Source organism: Cynara cardunculus, assembly GCF_001531365.2.
Source record: "Cynara cardunculus var. scolymus isolate 2C chromosome LG 7, CcrdV1, whole genome shotgun sequence".
Lineage (NCBI taxonomy): Eukaryota > Viridiplantae > Streptophyta > Magnoliopsida > Asterales > Asteraceae > Cynara > Cynara cardunculus.
Genome location: NC_037534.1, coordinates 1,777,995 through 1,784,784, shown reverse-complemented (window position 1 = coordinate 1,784,784; position 6,790 = coordinate 1,777,995).

Sequence of the window (6,790 nt, the reverse complement as noted above, 5' to 3'; positions counted from 1 at the left end):
AACCATTCCATACATTTTTTTTTCTTTTTTGCTTTTTATATAAAATTATATTCCAATGTCTTAATCTCACTTTATACTTTTCTTAACTTTTACTTTGACCCCTCAACTTTCTAAAACTTGCAAAACTTCCCCCATTTTAGTTTCACGTTCTTGTTACCTGCTTCGGAACTGTTAAAATTTATGTTACAGATTTTTATCTGGTTCATAGATTTCCAAATTTAGACGGGATAAGTGTTAAGATTTGGACGAGAGAAAACGAGACATGGATGACGTAATTGTTGAACGCTCTTATTTACATTTGTTTTTTTAATGATCGAGAGTACGTTAAAGCTTGCGACAGTCGTATGTCTATTAAGCAATCATCCACTGTGTGTTAAATGTTTATCGATGTAAATATATATATTTTTTAAATTTATATTTTTTTTGTAGAATTTAAGCTACACATTTAATGTTATAACAACCCAAATATCATTCATTGATTATTGTAGTCCAGGAGTGGCAAAATAGGACGTGTAAGCATGTAGCTTACCAAGTCACCATCCCCTACTACATGCTAGTATGGGATTATATATATATTATCTATACTATATTATAAAGTATTTGATAAAAATTCTTAAAAACCATCTTTTATACATGATGTACTGTTTATTGATGCATATTACTTAAAATCAAAGCTACAAGTAGTACAACTTATTGAACTCTATGTTTGAATTCGTGTAACTAACTGTAGATAAATATAATTAAATGCTGGATAAAATTCTTATTTTAAATATAAAATTTAAAATATAATTAAGATAATTATTGAATTCTAACATGATACTTAGTTATTATTTTTATAAAAAATATATGATTAAACCAAAAATAAATTACTTCGTTATTAAACCTAAATGAAATTATAATAAAAAATTTGAATTAAATAAATTACATAAAAAATGAGAATTTTTATATATTTTTTAAACTTTTATGATATCTTAATATTTATATTTTATTAACAAAAACATTATTGTTTGCTCAAAATCATATAAATTCGTATTATAACATCGACAGAGACCAAAGAAAAATGAAACATTGAAATCGAGATATATTTCGTTGCATTGCACATGTATCCTTATAGTGTGTGTGTGTGTATATATATATATAAGAAATGGATGTTTTGCAAACTAAGCTATTTATATAAGCTGTGAAAATCGTCGATTTAATTGTTCATTTATATAAGTTGTTTAATATGATAAAATTGTTTCAAATTAATCATTTCATGGTGAAAATGTTTCATATATTTTTGTTTATATGTAAAAAATAAATTGTTTCATGTATTTCTTATTTTGATGAAATTTGTTTAGTAAAATTAATAGAATGAAGATGATAATGTCTATAGTTATTTGAAATGAATTATTTGAAACAATTTCATAAAAAAATTTCACTAAAATTAAGGAATGAAATCGACGGTTTTCATGGTTTGTACAAATGACTTGATTTGCAAAATATCTCACCCTTGTGTGTGTGCTTATATATATATATATATATAGGGTTGGGTTCACGTGAGAGCAGACTGTTTTCATGAAACCTTTTGGGACCACTTTTTTACACTTGAAACTTCACAGCAAAAACACTATCAAGGTTACTTTCACAGTTTTTTCCTATGAAGTTTTAAGTGTAAAAAAATTGTCTCACAGGTCTTACGAAATCAAGTTGGTCTCACGTGATCCCAAATATATATATATATATATATATAGAGGTATATTTTAAATGCAACCATGTCCATTTGTACAACCAATGCAACCCAATCAATTGAGATATTTATAGAAATGATGAGATTGAGTTGAGTTGTATTGGTTGTACAAATGTAAACAGTTGAGATATTTATGAAATCACATATTCATGAAATTAAATGAACGATTGAGATTGAGTTGTATTGGTTGTACAAATATAAATAGTTACATAATAACTCACATCTCTCTATAAGAGAGAGAGAGAGGGGGGGGGGGCTAAAATTGATAGAATTAAAAAAAAGATGGACAATTAGATTAGGTTTGGCAAGTTTGTAATAATATGCTTGTATTTAAATGATTTGTGAGATATATATATATATATATATATATATATATATATAGAAAGAGAGAGAGAGACGAAAGCTCGTGAGAATATAAATTAAACTATGTGAATAAGTCTCAACATATTGTTTTATATGCTTTTTTTTTCAACCAAGACTAGAATTTGAGATAATGTTTCATATATGTTTGCTTCATAATGCAATACTTTCATATTTATTTGTTTTACAATGTGAAACATATTAACATGTATTTTTTGCTTTAAATTTTGAACCAAAACAATTTCACCTCTATCTTTCACAATTTAAACATAAATATATGTCAAACAATACCATAATTCATAGTTTTAGATGAAAAAGATGGTGTACAAAATATTTTGAGTTCTGATCTTAGAGACTCATTGTAACATTTACGTGGTTCTTATTTGATTATTCTTTATATATATATATATATATATATGTGTGTGTGTGTGTGTGTGTGTGTGCGCACGCGTGCGCGATATATACTCAAATGAGAACGATAAAACCAAAAGCTATTATCTGAAGTACTTTTTTTACCATAGATTCTACCCTTACATGGAGTTGTAACAATTTTTTTTTTTGGCAAAGGTTATGAAACAATAAGTTGAGATTGGTTTTTTGTATGTATGTATGTATGTATAAGTTGAGATTGGTTTTTTGTATGTATGTATGTATGNTGTATGTATGTATGTATGGATGGATGTATGTATGTATGTATTATTATTATTTCGGTCTGGTTGGTGAAAAGTCCAACCTATATATCTAAGTCTTGTATATATGTGTTTAGCATAGGAAAGCAAGGGTAAGATTAGTGGATGTAATTGTTGTTATTCTTAGAAGAAAGATGTTTTGGTGGACCACAGTATCGTTATCGTCATCGTCTTAGAGAGCATCAAAGACAAAGATTAGTAGTCGAGACTTTGTATTGTGGTCCTCGTTCTCAACTCATTATTACTTTTTAAATTCCACAATTTATGGTTTTAGTTTAATTTGAATTATCCGTGTTTACACATAATCATGGTGAAGGTTCTTATAAGTATATATATATATATATATACTTATATATGTATATATGTCTAATATTCGATCTATAGATACAACACATACACGTAAAAAAGGCACCATGACCCTTGGGGTTCTTGTTTGGCCTTAAAACTTTAATGAGTTATCCCAAAAGACATTTGATCCAATGTTCGAATATTCGTAAGACCCTTAAATAAAGGATGTACTGACAATAAAAGAACATAAAGAGAGTCTGTATCAGAGTATATACGTTGTCAAAACGATTCGAAATTATAGCTGTTGTGCCCTCTATTTTTCGTGTATAAGAAAACCATATTATTTTATGATTCACAACTCTCTACTGGTCAATAAGAAGATTCTGTTAAAACAAACTTTGTTTGATTGATACATGTTTGGCTCATATATGACATTATAACTATCATCTTTTATACAGTATTTTTTTAACATGATATAAAATTTAGCAATTAATTCTTAATGTTATATCTCGTTACATGTAAATTGATTGGTATTTAATTTTAATATTAGAATGGTACTCGCACAATACAGTGAGATGTATCTCAATTCTAATGTTTCATTTTTATTCTGTCTCTGTAGTTGTTATAATACAGTTTATTTGGTTTTGAGAAAGAGATAATGTTTTTATTTTTGAATAAGATATAAATTTGAAGATATCATAAAATTTCAAAAATAAATATATCGATATTAGTATCAAATTAACTATTTAAAATTTCTTGTTTCTTTCTATAATTTTCTTTAATTCAATTTTTTATTATAATTTAATTTAGATTTATTAACGAAGTATATTATTTTTGATTTTAATAATATAATTTTTTTATAAGGATAATAATTAGGTATTCTATTAGAACTCAATGATTATCCTAATTATATTTTAGATTTTTTATATTTAAAATGAAATATTTATCTACAGTTAGTTACACAAATTCAAACATGAAGTTTTAATAAGTTGTACTTATACAAAATTTATTTGTAATATTGAATTTTAAGTAATATACATCAATAAACAATACTTCATTCATAAAAAAGAAAAAAATTTAAGAGTTTTTATCAAATGCTTTATATACAATATAACGTAGATTGGTGAAAATTTATATATAACAAGTTTTTACTTAAATTGTAAGTTGTTTACTTAGATTTTAAAAATCATTACCAAACCAAATTATTTTTTAAATTTAATATAATAAAATGATAAAAATTACCAAAATACCTCTCACTTAATCAGATTTAACGGAGAAAGTTAACAACCGTTAAACAAAGGGGACAAAACCGTTAAGAATTGAGAAACGTAAGAGACCAAACCCGACTTTTTTAAAGCTTAGAGTCGAAAACCGTTGAAAACCGTAAACGTGAGGGACCAAAATTAAACCATAGTCTATACATAATTAGTAAAGATTTCTTATAAACCTTTTAGGGAAAAAAACAAAAACCAATAAATTAAAAAGAAAAAAGAAAAAAGAAAAGAAAAAAGGGTTTGGTAAAGGTTTGAATTATTATAATGATGCCATGTGCTAGAAACAGGAAAAAAGAAAGTTGAGGGGGTGGGGATGTCTAACCAAAACTAGTAAAAGCAGAAGCCTACCTTCATATGATATATGGTCATTTTGAGGTTCAATCAAACTTTTTCAATAGACTCATTTTCAATTTTGGTCCCTCTAGTTGTTATCTACTAGCAACTCTCATCCTTATAGTTAATTTAATAGATTGGTGGGACCCGTGGTTGAGGGCATTTTGGTCTTTTTGGTTTTGTTAGATTATCTTTGTTTTTCTGTTCTTTTACACAGATTGCAATGTATATATGTTTATTGCGTGTATACAGCCTATTGATGCATCTGAATCACTGATCCCTCGACTCTTCACAATCTGGTGAACCCGTTCTGATCGTCTTCTTTGACAAAATCCAAATATGAACAAAAATTCTGAAACAAACACAGATCTAGAACTGAATACTCAAATCCAAAATCGAATTCAGATCCAAACTAAAAAAACTCAAATTCAAAATCATAAGCTTAATTATAAAATCAAACCCATATTCAAAATTAAGATTTATTTAACAAATTGTTACTGATAAGTTAATTTTTTGTAGAAACTGATTGATAAATTAATGATGTTTGCTGAAAATCAGCTAATAAGTTTGTATGACGACGATAAATAGTTAAAAAGGGGATATTTATGTCAAATATAAAAGACTTCATTGAAAAAGGTGGAAAAACCTCAACGAGTTATATGAAGCAGATGTTTTAAAAAAAAAACTATTAGTTTATCAGCTACTCTTTTTACTGGTTTATAAATTGTTTACCAAATGAATAAAAATGAACAACAAATAAAGGCTATGACTTAAGACTCCTCTCATATGTCGTCATTTTGAGTGGAGGTGCATACAGGCTAGCTCCTAACTCCGACAAATATTCAAAATGAAATAAACGTTATCAATCTGATTTTGGAATGAAACTGTTTAAAACCTGATTAAAAGAGTTCGAATCAATTAGTTTCATTTCGTCCAAAATCGGTCGATTCGGGCCAATGTTGGACCTATGAAAGCACTGAAGTTATCGTCATCACAATTGGTTCATAATGAAATCTTTTAGAATTTTACTGTCTAAAATCTGTTTTCTTGAAGAGGTTCGTCAGTCGAGTACTGTAATGATCGGTGCATAATGAATTCTTATAGAATTTTACTGTTTAAAATATGTTTTCTTTGAAGCTTTTATCTGCATAAATAGCCCGTTTCATATTTTAATATTGACTTGAACTATAAATATATTCAATTCAAATTAGAGTTGGCCCGTTTAATTACAAAGAAATAAAAACACTGATAATGATGTAACTGAAAAATTATATCTCCAAACTTGTTGAAAAAAATTTCAAAACTAAAACATAATTTTTTTTAATTATATTAAATTTATTCAAATATTATTTTGGGTTATTTTCTTGTTGGCATTTATAATCATTGTAATATAATTAAGGTGAATTTTTCTTGAAAATGGATTATGGAATATGGGCTTTTGGGCTTTGATTATGGGCTTTGGGCTTCTTTTAAAAATAATTTCCATTATCCCCATTTTTTGAGCCCAATCCAAATTTCTTTTTACAAAATTAAAATTGTATTTAATTGGACATTTATTGAGAATAAATTGAAGGAAGATGCTATATCCTTCAAATTAATACGACAAAAAGAACTAACAAACAACTTGGGAAATTACTTTTTTGACCCTAACACCACATCGCACTCGAAAATACGTAATCCTAAAGATATGCCAACAAAATACAGAAGCGTGATGACAATACCGTTGCCAGAATTCCGATAAATCTCGAAAAGAACTTGAAAACGACCATTAAGTCCTCGAAAATATATTTCACTGAAGGCGCTTATTTATTAAAAATACGTTTTAGACCTTGTACTTTATATATTTTCCTAATTCGGAACAGAAAGTTTGCTAAAATAACATATTCAAATTAAAAACTTATAACCCATAAATCATTTTATTTTAATGTAAAAATAGGAGTTTTGGAATCATATTTAATATATTATTTAATTATAAAATAATAATGGACAAAAAAGTATTAGCGAATAAATTCGATTTGACCTATTTTAAATTAGTTATTCTAATATGTTTTATATAAATAATAAATTTGTAGAAATAAAAATTCCTTAATTAAATATAAAACCTATATAAGCTTATG